This window comes from Oryx dammah, unplaced genomic scaffold (genome assembly GCF_014754425.2).
Source record: "Oryx dammah isolate SB20612 unplaced genomic scaffold, SCBI_Odam_1.1 HiC_scaffold_28, whole genome shotgun sequence".
Classification (NCBI taxonomy): domain Eukaryota; kingdom Metazoa; phylum Chordata; class Mammalia; order Artiodactyla; family Bovidae; genus Oryx; species Oryx dammah.
In genome coordinates, this window is record NW_024070212.1 from 10,638,478 (window position 1) to 10,650,890 (window position 12,413).

Consider the following 12,413-nt stretch of genomic DNA (forward strand, 5'->3'; position numbering starts at 1 on the left):
TTGAATAGTAGTGGTGAAAGTGGGCACCCTTGTCTTGTTCCTGACTTTAGGGGAAATGCTTTCAATTTTTCACCATTGAGGATAATGTTTGCTGTGGGTTTGTCATATATAGCTTTCATTATGTTGAGGTTTGTTCCTTCTATTCCTGCTTTCTGGAGAGTTTTTATCATAAATGGATGTTGAATTTTGTCAAAGGCTTTCTCTGCATCTATTAACATAATCATATGGCTTTTATTTTTCAGTTTGTTAATGTGGTGTATTACATTGATTGATTTGTGGATATTAAAGAATCCTTGCATCCCTGGGATAAAGCCCACTTGGTCATGGTGTATGATCTTTTTAATGTGTTGTTGGATTCTGATTGCTAGAATTTTGTTAAGGATTTTTGCATCTATGTTCATTAGTGATATTGGCCTGTAATTTTCTTTTTTGTGGCATCTTTGTCAGATTTTGGTATTAGGGTGATGGTGGCCTGATATAATGAGTTTGGAAGTTTACCTTCTTCTGTAATTTTCTGGAAGAGCTTGAGTAGGATAGGTGTTAGCTCTTCTCTAAATTTTGGGTAGAATTCAGCTGTGAAGCCATCTGGACCTGGACTTTTGTTTGCTGGAAGATTTCTGATTACAGTTTCAGTTTCTGTGCTTGGGATGGGTCTGTTAAGATTTTTTATTTCTTCCTGGTTCAGTTTTGCAAAGTTGTACTTTTTTAAGAATTTGCCCATTTCTTCCAAGTTGTCCATTTTATTGGCATATGATTGCTGATAGTAGTCTCTTCTGATCCTTTGTATTTCTGTGTTGTCTGTTGTGATCTCTCAAATTTCATTTCTAATTTTATTGATTTGTTTTTTCTCCCTTTGTTTCTTGATGAGTCTGGCTAATGGTTTGTCAGTTTTATTTATCCTTTCAAATAACCAGCTTTTGGCTTTGTTGATTTTTGCTATGGTCTCTTTTGTTTCTTTTGCATTTATTTCTGCCCTAATTTTTAAGATTTCTTTCCTTCTACTAACCCTGGGGTTCTTCATTTCTTCCTTTTCTAGTTGCTTTAGGTGTAGAGTTAGGTTATTTATTTGACTTTTTTCTTGTTTCTTGAGGTATGCCTGTATTGCTATGAACTTTCCTGTTAGCACTGCTTTTACAGTATCCCACAGGTTTTGGGTTGTTGTATTTTCATTTTCATTCGTTTCTATGCATATTTTGATTTCTTTTTTTTATTTCTTCCATGATTTGATGGTTATTCAGAAGTGTGTTGTTCAGCCTCCATATGTTGGAATTTTTAATAGTTCTTCTCCTGTAATTGGGATCTAATCTTACTGCATTGTGGTCAGAAAAGATGCTTGGAATGATTTCCATTTTTTTGAATTTACCAAGGCTAGATTTATGGCCCAGGATGTGATCTATCCTGGACAAGGTTCCGTGTGCACTTGAGAAAAAGGTGAAATTCATTGTTTTGGGGTGAAATGTCCTATAGATATCAATTAAGTCTAACTGGTCTATTGTATCATTTAAAGTTTGTGTTTCCTTGTTAATTTTCTGTTTAGTTGATCTATCCATAGGTGTGAGTGGGGTGTTAAAGTCTCCCACTATTATTGTATTATTGTTAATTTCCCCTTTCATACTTGTTAGCATTTGTCTTACACATTGTGGTGCTCCTATGTTGGGTACACATATATTTATAATTGTTATGTCTTCTTCTTGGATTGATCCTTTGATATTATATAGTGTCCTTCTTTGTCTCTTTTCACAGCTTTTGTTTTAAAGTCTATTTTATCTGATATGAGTATTACTACTCCTGCTTTCTTTTGGTCTCTATTTGTGTGGAATAGCTTTTTCCAGCCCTTTACTTTCAGTCTGTTTGTGTCCCCTGTTTTGAGGTGGGTCTCTTGTAGGCAGTATATATAGGGGTCTTGTTTTTGTGTCCATTCAGCCAGTCTTTGTCTTTTGGTTGGGGCATTCAATCCATTTATGTTTAAGGTAATTATTGATAAGTATGATCCCATTGCCATTTACTTTATTGTTTTGGGTTCGAGTTTATATACCCTTGTTGGGTTTCCTGTCTAGAGAAATCCTTTAGCATTTGTTGGAGAGCTGGTTTGGTGGTGCTGAATTCTCTCAGCTTTTGCTTGTCTGTAAAGCTTTTGATTTCTCCTTCATATTTGAATGAGATCCTTGCTGGGTACAGTAATCTGGGCTGTAGGTTATTTTCTTTCATCACTTTAAATATGTCCTGCCATTCCCTCCTGGCCTGAAGAGTTTCTATTGAAAGATCAGCTGTTATTCTTATGGGAATCCCCTTGTGTGTTATTTGTTGTTTTCCCCTTGCTGCTTTTAATATTTGTTCTGTGTGTTTGATCTTTTTAAATTTGATTAATATGTGTCTTGGGGTGTTTTGCCTTGGGTTTATCCTGTTTGGGACTCTCTGGGTTTCTTGGACTTGGGTGATTATTTCCTTCCCCATTTTAGGGAAGTTTTCAACTATTATCTCCTCAAGTATTTTCTCATGGTCTTTCTTTCTGTCTTCTTCTTTTAGGACTCCTATGATTCAAATGTTGGGGCGTTTACCATTGTCCCAGAGGTCTCTGAGATTGTCCTCATATCTTTTAATTCATTTTTCTTTTTTCCTCTCTGATTCATTTATTTCCACCATTCTATCTTCTACCTCACTAATCCTATCTTCTACCTCCATTATTCTACTATTTGTTCCCTCCAGAGTGTTTTTGATCTCATTTATTGCATTATTCATTATATACTGGCTCTTTTTCATTTCTTCTAGGTCTTTGTCAAACCTTTCAAGCGTCTTCTCAATCCTTGTCTCCAGGCTATTTATCTGTGATTCCATTTTGTTTTCAAGAGTTTGGATCATTTACACTATCATTATTCAGAATTCTTTATCAGGTAGATTCCATATCTCTTTCTCTTTTGTTTGGTTTGGTGGGTATTTATCCTGTTCTTTTACCTGCTGGGTATTCCTCTGTCTCTTCATTTTGTTTATATTGCTGTTTGGGGTGGCCTTTCTGTATTCTGGCAGTTTGTGGAATTCTCTTTATCATGGAGTTTCCTCACTGTGGGTAGGGTTATATGGGTGGCTTGTCAAGGTTTCCTGGTTAGGGGAGCTTGTGTTGGTGTTCTGGTGAATGGAGCTGGATTTCTTCTCTCTGGAGTACAATTAAGTGTCCAGTAAAGAGTTATGAGATGTCAGTGGGTTTGGTGTGACTTTGGGCAGCCAGTATATTGAAGCTCAGGGCTATGTTCCTGTGTTGCTGGAGAATTTGCATGGTATGTCTTGCTCTGGAACTTGTTGGCCTTTGGGTGGTGCTTGGTTTCAGTGTAGGTATGGAGGCGTTTGATGAACTCCTGTCGATTTATGTTCCCTGGAGTCAGGAGTTCTATGGTGTTCTCCGGATTTGGACTTAAGCCTCCTGCTTCTGATTTTCAGTCTTATTTTTACAGTAGCTTCAATACTTCTCCATCTATACAGCACCATTGATAAAATATCTAGGTTAAAGATGAAAAGTTTCTCCACAGTGAGGGACACCCAGAGAGGTTCACAGAGTTACATGGAGAAGAGAAGAGGGAGGAGGGAGATAGAGGTGACCAGGATGAGATGAGGTGGAATCAAAAGAGGAGAGAGAAAGCTAGCCAGTAATCACTTCCTTATGTGAGCTCCACAGTCTGGAGCGCTCAGAGATGTTCATGGAGTTATACAGAGAAGACAAGAGAGACGAAGGAGACAGAGGCGGCCAGGAGGATAAAGGGGGGAATCAAAAGGAGAGAGACAGATCCAGCCAGTAATCAGTTCCCTAAGTGTTCTCCACTGTCTGGAACACACAAAGAGATTCACAGAGTTGGGTAGAGAAGAGAAGGGGGAGGGAAGAGATAGAGGCGACTTGGTGGAGTAAAAGGAGAGTCCAAAGGGGGAGAGAGCAGTCAAGCCAGTAATCTCACGCCCAAGTAAAAATGGGCACTGAAGATTGGGTTCTTAAAGGTACAAAATTGATAACAAATACCAAAAATCAAAGATTAAAAATCTAGAGTAGAGGTTGGATTTTCAAAAATTCAATATTGAAGAAAAAAAGTCACAAAAATTATAAAACATATATATATATATGAAGTTTGCTTTAAAAAATAGGGTCTCTCCCTCTTTTCTTTTTTTTTTTTTTGGCAAAGTAATAGTAGGTTATAAAAATGAAAATTGAAGGATGATAGTAAAAATATTAAAAATATATCTAGGACTTTCTCTGGTATTGTTGTTGGCAGTGTGGGGTCAGTTCATTTTCAGATAGTTCCTTGATTCTGCTTATATTTCTCAAGATGTATAGGCCTCTTCCTATGTAGTTGGTACTAACTACGGGGTTTTAATCTATTGCACCTGTCACTTCCAACGAGGTTCCCTTTGTTTTAGCTTCTGTTTGCTGGTCTCTTCAGTGTCTAATTTCCACCCTGATGCAAGGAGGTGGTGGTGGGCACTTTTTTAGGCTCACTTGTTCAGTAGTGCTGTAGGGAGGGAGGGATGCTGCAAACAAATAACACTGGTGTGCACTCACAGTGTCTCAGCCGCACTGGGTTTGCTCATGCTCACAGCGTGTTTGCTTTTCCTGTCTACACTGCTTAGGCTCTAGGTTGCTCTGCTGGGAACTGTTTGAGGCTGGCCCTGGGCTGTATGCACCTCCCAGGTCTAAGCTGCTCAGGTTCAGGTACTCAGGTAGTCCTCAGAGGCGCAGACTTGGTTGGGCCTGTGTTTTGTGCCCTTCCCAGGTCCAAGCAGCTCAGGTGACCAGGTGTTTGGTGAACAGGGTCGCTGCAACTTATCGCCTCCCCCATCCCTCCCACTTGGCTTTGCAAAAAGGCAAAATGGCCTTACAAATAGCTGTGAAAAGAAAAGGGAAAAGCAAAGGAAAGACATACCCATTTGAATGCAGAGTTCCAAAGAATAGCATGAAGAAATAAGAAAGCCTTCCTCAGTGATCAATGCAAAGAAATAGAGGAAAACAACAGAATGGGAAAGACTAGAGATCTCTTGTTGAAAATTAGAGATACAAGGGAACATTACATGCAAAGATGGGCTCGATAAAGGACAGAAATCGTCTGGACCTAACAGAAGCAGAAGATATTAAAAACAGGTGGCAAGAATACACAGAAGAACTGTACAACAAAGATCTTCATGACCAAGAAAATCACAATGGTGTAATCATTCACTTAGAGGCAGACATCCTGGAATGTGAAGTCAAGTGGGCCTTCCAAAGCATCACTACGAACAAAGCTAGTGGAGGTGATGGAATTCCAGTTGAGCTAATTCAAATCCTGGAAGATGATGCTGTGAAAGTTCTGCACTCAATATGCCAGCAAATTTGGAAAACTCAGCAGTGGCCACAGGACTGGAAAAGGTCAGTTTTAATTCCAATCCCAAAGAAAGACAATTCCAAAGAATGCTCAAACTATCTCACAACTGCACTCATCTCACATGCTAATAGGAGAAGGTGATGGCACCCCAATCCAGTACTCTTGCCTGGAAAATCCCATGGACAGAGGAGCCTGTTGGGCTGCTGTCAATGGGGTCGCAAAGAGTCAGATGTGACTGAGTGACTTCCCTTTAACTTTTCACTTTCATGCACTGGAGAAGGAAATGGCAACCCACTCCACTGTTCTTGCCTGGAGAATCCCAGGTATGGGGGAGCCTAGTGGGCTGCATCTATGGGGTCACACAGAGTTGGACACGACTGAAGTGACTTAGCAGCAGTAGCAACACATGCTAATAATGCTAAAAATTCTCCAAGCCAGGCTTCAGCAGTACGTGAACTGTGAAAGTGAAAGAGGAGAGTGAAAAAGTTGGCTTAAAACTCAACATTCAGAAAACTAAGTTCTTGGAATCTGGTCCCATCAATTCATGGAAAATAGACGGGGGAAAAGTGGAAACAATGAGAGACTTTACTTTGGGGGGGCTCCAAAATCACTGCAGATGCTTGCTTCTTGGAATAAAAGTTATGACCAACATAGACAGAATATTAAAAGGCAGAGATGTTACATTGCCAACAAAGGTCCATCTAGTCAAAGCTATTTTTTTCCAGTAGTCATGTATGGATGTGAAATTTGGACCATAAAGAAAGCTGAGTGCCAAAGAATTGATGCTTTTGAACTGCGGTGTTGGAGAAGATTCTTTAGAGTCCCTTGGGCAGCAAGGAGATCTAACCTGTCCATCCTAAAGGAGATCAGTCCTGAATATTCTTTGGAAGAACTGATGCTGAAGCTGAAACTCCAGTACTTTGGCCACCTGATATGAAGAGCTGACTTATTTGAAAAGACCCTGATGCCTGAAAGATTGAAGGCTGGAGGAGAAGGAGACAACAAAGGATGAGATGGTTGGGTGACATCATTGACTCAATGGACATGAGTTTGAGTATACTCAGGGAGTTGGCAATGGACTGGGAGGCCTGGTGTGTTGCAGTCCATGGGATCGCAAAGAGTCAATATGACTGAATGACTGAATTCAAGTGAACTGATACAACTCACAACAACAAGAATGAAAGAACTTGGTTAAAGAATAAGTAGAGAATCTGAATGGACAGTTTTCCAAAGAAGATATACAGAAGTCCAACAAGCCTGTGAAAAGATGTTCAACAAGAGAAATGCAAATCAAAACCACAATAACTTATCACTTCACAGTTATTTGTTATAAAGACTATTATCAAAAAGGTAAGAATGAACTAATATTGGAGAGTACGTGGAGAAAAGTGAACACTAATACACTGTTGATTGGTCTATAAATAGTGCATCTACTCCAGAAAACTGAAATTTCCTCAAAAAACTAAAATAAAAACAGAACAATCACATGACCCAGCTATTTCACTACTGGGTATTATCTAAAGGACAAGTAAAACACTTACCTGAAAAGATATATGCAATCCTATGTTCATTGCAGCGTTATTTACAAAGGCCAAGATATGAAATGATCTAGGTTTTTAATGATGTATAGATAAAAAATAAAGGATGTGGGTTACATATACTAGTAGAATTCTACTGGGCAATAAAGAAGTATAAAATCCTTCCATTTGTAATAAGGATGAATCTTGAAGGTGTTATTCTAAGTGAATTGCTTTAGACCAAAAAATAAAAATACTATATGATTTCACTCATATGTGAAATCTGAACAAACCATCAAAACCAAACATATAGATAAGAACAGTTTAAGGTCTGAGGTGAGGTGAGGTGAAGTCGCTCAGTCGTGTCTGACTCTTTGTGACCCCATGGACTGTAGCCTACCAGGCTCCTCCATCCATGGGATTTTCCAGGCAAGAATACTGGAGTGGGTTGCCATTTCCTTCTCCAGGGAATCTTCCCAACCCAGGGATCGAACCCAGGTCTCCCGCATTGGAGGCAGATGTTTTAACCTCTGAGCCACCAGGGAAGTCCCAGTTTAAGGTCTACCAGCAGGAAAATGGATTGTAGGGTGGGTAAAATTGGGAGTCAACAGTATTGTAATGATGGTAAGCAGACTTGTGGCTATTAACCAGTTCAGTTTAGTTCAGTTGCTCAGTTGTGCCCGACTCTTTGTGACCCCATGGATTGCAGCATACCAGGCTTCCTTATCGATCACCAGCTCCCAGAATTTGCTCAAACTCATGCCCATCGAGTTGGTGACGCCATCCAACCATCTCATCCTCTGTCGCCTCTTCTCCTCCTTCAATCTTTCCCAGCATCAGAGTCTGCAATGCTGCAGTGAACATTGGGATACATGTGTCTTTTTCAGTTTTAGTTTCCTCAGAGTATATGCCTAGGAATGGGATTGCTGGGTCATATGGTAGTATTGTTCCTAGTTTTTAAAGGAATCTCCATACAATCTTACATAGTGGCTGTATCAATTTACATTCCCACCAGCAATGCAAGAGGGTTCCCTTTTCTCCACACCCTCTCCAGCATTTATTGTTTATAGACTTTTTGATGATGACGATTCTGACTGGTGTGAAGTGGTATCTCATTGTGGTTTTGGTTTACATTTCTCTAATAGTGATCTTAAGTATCATTTCATGTGTTTGTAAGCCATCTGTATGTCTTCTTTGGAGAAATGTCTGTTTAGGTCTTTTCCCCACTTCTCAATTGTTTTTCTCTTTTTTTATTTTTTTCCTGGTATTGGGTTATATCATCTGTTTGTATATTTTGAAAATTAATTCTTTGTCAGTTGTTTCCTTTGCCATTATCTTCTCCCATTCTGAGTGTTGTCTTTTCACCTTGTTTGTAGTTTCGTTTGCCATGCAAAATCTTTAAGCTTAATTAGGTCCCACTTATTTATTTTTGTTTTTATTTCCATTAATCTAGATGGTGGGTCATGGAAGATCTTGTTTTGATTTATGTCATTGAGGGTTCTGCCTATGTTTTCCTCTGAGAGTTTTATAACACCTGGTCTTACATTTAGGTTTTTAATCTATTTTGAGTTTATTTTTGTGTATGGCTTTAGGAAGTATTCTAATTTCATTCTTTTGCTTATAGCTGTCCAGTTTTCCCAGCACCAGTTATATGAGGTAATCTTTGCCCCATTATATATTCTTGCCTCACTTGTTGAAAATAAGGTACCCATAGATACATGGGTTTATCTCTGGACTCTCTATCTAGTTCTTAAAGGAGATCAGTCCTGGGTGTTCATTGGAAGGACTGATGTTGAAGCTGAAACTCCAATACTTGGCCACCTGATGCAAAGAGCTGACTCATTTGAAAAGACCCTGATGCTGGGAAAGATTGAGGGCAGGAGGAGAAGGGGACGACAGAGGATGAGATGGTTGGATGGCATCACCGACCCAGTGGACATGAGTTTGGTTGAACTCCGGGAGTTGGTGATGGACAGGGAGGCATGGAGTGCTGTGGTTCATGGGGTGGCAAAGAGTCAGACACGACTGAATGACAGAACTGAACAGAACTCCATCTTGTTCCATTGGTTTATATTTATGTCTTTGTGCCAGTACCGTACTGGTGTGATCACTCACCTAGAGCCAGACATCCTGGAATGTGAAGTCAAGTGGGCCTTGGAAAGCATCACTATGAACAAAGCTAGTGGAGGTGATGGAATTCCAGTTGAGCTATTTCAAATCCTGAAAGATGATGCTGTGAAATTACTGCACTCAATATGCCAGCAAATTTGGAAAACTCAACAGTGGCCACAGGACTGGAAAAGATCAGATTTCATTCCAATCCCAAAGAAAAGCAATGCCGAAAATGCTCAAACTACCACACAACTGTACTCATCTCACACGCTAGTAAAGTAATGCTCAAAATTCTCCAAGCCAGGCTTCAGCAATACGTGAACCGTGAAATTCCTCATGTTGAAGCTGGTTTTAGAAAAGGCAGAGGAACCAGAGATTAAATTGCCAACATTTGCTGGATCATGGAAAAAGCAAGAGAGTTCCAGAAAAACATCTATTTCTGCTTTATTGACTATGCCAAAGCCTTTGACTGTGTGGATCACAATAAACTGTGATAATTTCTGAGAGAGATGGGAATACCAGACCACCTGACATGCCTCTTGAGAAACCTGTCTGCAGGTCAGGAAACAACAGTTAGAACTGGACATGGAACAACAGACTGGTTCCAAATAGGAAAGGGAGTAGGTCAAGGCTGTATATTGTCACCATGCTTATTTAACTTCTATGCAGAGTACATCATGAGAAATGTTGGGCTGGATGAAGCACAAGTTGGAATCAAGATTGCAGGGAGAAATATCAATCGCCTCAGATATGCAGATAACACCACTCTTACGGCAGAAAGTGAAGAGGAACTAAAAAGCCTCTTGATGAAAGTGAAAGAGGAGAGTGAAAACGTTGGCTTAAGCTCACCATTCAGAAAACGAAGATCATGGCATCTGGTCCCATCGCTTCATGGGAAATAGATGGGGAAACAGTGGAAACAGTGACAGACTTTATTTTTTGGGGGCTCCAAAATAACTGCAGATGGTGACTGCAGCCATGAAATTAAAAGACGCTTACTCCTTGGAAGAAAAGTTATGACCAACCTAGATAACATATTGTAAAGCAGAGACATTACTTTTCCTACAAAGGTCTGTCTAGTCAAGGCCATGTTTTTTCCAGTGGTCATGTATGTATGTGAGAGTTGGACTGTGAGGAAAGCTGAGCGCTGAAGAATTGATGCTTTTGAACTGTGGTATTGGAAAAGATTCTTGAGACTCCCTTGGACTGCAAGAAGATCCAACCAGTCCTTTTGGAAGGAGATCAGCCCTGGCATTTCTTTGGAAGGAATGATACTAAAGCTGAAACTCCAGTACTTTGGCCACCTCATGCGAAGAGTTGACTCATTGGAAAAGACTCTGATGCTAGGAGGGATTGAGGGCAGGAGGAGAAGGGGACGGCAGAGAATGAGATGGCTGGATGGCATCACTGACTCTATGGACGTGAGTCTGAGTGAACTCCGGGAGATGGTGATGGACAGGGAGGCCTGGCATGTTGCTATTCATGGGGTCGCAAAGAGTCAGACACGACTGAGTGACTGAACTGAACTGAATTGAACCATACTGTCTTGATGACTGTAGCTTTGTATTATAGTCTGAAATCAGGAAGGTTGCTTCCTCCAGCTCCATTCTTTCTCAAGACTTCTTTGGCTATTTGGAGTCTTTTGTGTTTTCATATAAATTGTAAAAATTTTTGTTCTAGTTCTCTGAAAAATGCCATTGGTAATTTGATAACGATCACATTGAATCTGTAGATTGCATTTGGTAATATAGTCATTTTCACAATATTGAATCTTCCTACCCAGGAACATGGAGTATCTCTCCATCTGTTTATGTCATCTTTGATTTCTTTCATCAGTGTCTTATAGTTCTCTGTATAAAATTCTTTTGTCACCTTAGGTAGGCTTATCCCAGATATTTTATTCTTTTTGTTGCAGTAGTGAATGTGATTGATTAACTTCTCTTTTTGATTTTTCATTGTTAGTATATAGGAATGCAAGTGATTTGTGTACTGTTCTTGTATCCTATGACTTTGCTGATGCTAAATTCACAGCTCTAGTAATTTTCTGATAGTTTCTTTTGGGTTTTCTATGTATAGTATCATATCATCTGCAAACAGTGAGAGTTTTACTTCTCCTTTTCTGATCTGGATTCCTTTTATTTCTTTTTCTTCTCTAATTGCCATAGCTAGGACTTCCAAAACTATGTTGAGTAATAGTGGTGATAGTGGACACCCTTGTCTTGTCCCTGATCTTAATGAGAATGCTTTTAGTTTTTCACCATTGAGAATGTTTGCTGTGGGCTTGTTCATATATGGCCTTTACTGTGTTGAGGTAGGTTCCCTCTAAGCCAAGTTTTTTAAGCGTTTTTATCATAACTGAATGCTGAATTTTGTCAAAGGCTTTTTCTGCATCTATTGAAATTATCATATAGCTTTTATCCTTCAGTTTGTTAATATGGTGTGTCACATTGATTGATTTGTATGTATTGAGGAATCCTTGCATCCCTGGAATAAACCCAACTTGATCATGATGCATGAGCTTTTTATGTGTTGTTGAATTCTGTCTCATAGAATTTTGTTGAAGGTTTTTGCGTCTGTGTTCACCAGTGATATTGGCTTGTAATTTTCTTTTTTGTGTTCTCCATGGCTGGTTTTGGTATCAGGGTGATTGTGGCCTTGTAGAATGAGTCTGGAAGTGTTCCTTCCTCTACATATTTTTGGGAAGAATTTCAGAAAAACAGGCATTATTTCTTGTCTAAATATTTGATAGAATTCCCCTGTGAAACCATCTGGCCCTGGGCTTTGTTTTTGGGGAGATTTTTGATCACCATTTCTATTTTAGTGCTTGTAATTGGCTTATTCATAATTTCTATTCTTTTCTGGTTCAGTCTTGGGAGGTTGAACTTTTCTAAGAATATGTCCATTTTTTCTAGGCTGTCCATTTTATTAGCATATAGTTGCTCATAATATTCTCTTGTGATCCTTTGTATTTCCATGTTGTCTGTTGTAACCTCTCCTTTTTCATTTCTAACTTTGTTGATTTGATTTTCCTCCTCTTTTTTCTTGATGAATCTGGCTAGTCAAAGACAATCTTGAGCAGAAGTGAAATGCAACTTATCACTTACAAGACAGCTTAAATAAAATTATTGGCAGATTTCTCAGCATAAGCCTTACAGGCCTGATGGTAGTGGGATGATCTATAAAGTACTGAAGGAAAAATCTGTCACTCAAGAATTCTATGTCTTACAAGTCTGTCTTCATAATTGAGAAAGTCAGGACTATCTAGATAAATGCAAACTGAAGAATTCACTACTACCAGACCTCCCCTGCAAAAAAACATAATAAAAGGAGTTTTTCAAACTGAAACAAAGGGTACTACATAGTTATTTAAACCCATCCAAAAATATAAATTTCTCTGCTGAAGTAAATATATTGGACAAATAGTAAAGTTTGTATTATAACAATTTAA

At 39.2% G+C, this 12,413-nt stretch overlaps 1 pseudogene; it reads right to left on the bottom strand.

Moving 5' to 3' along the window:
* LOC120855430 overlaps positions 1 to 6,907 on the bottom strand; it is a 15,284-nt pseudogene extending 8,377 nt beyond the window's left edge.
* Positions 6,908 to 12,413: the final 5,506 nt, after the last annotated feature.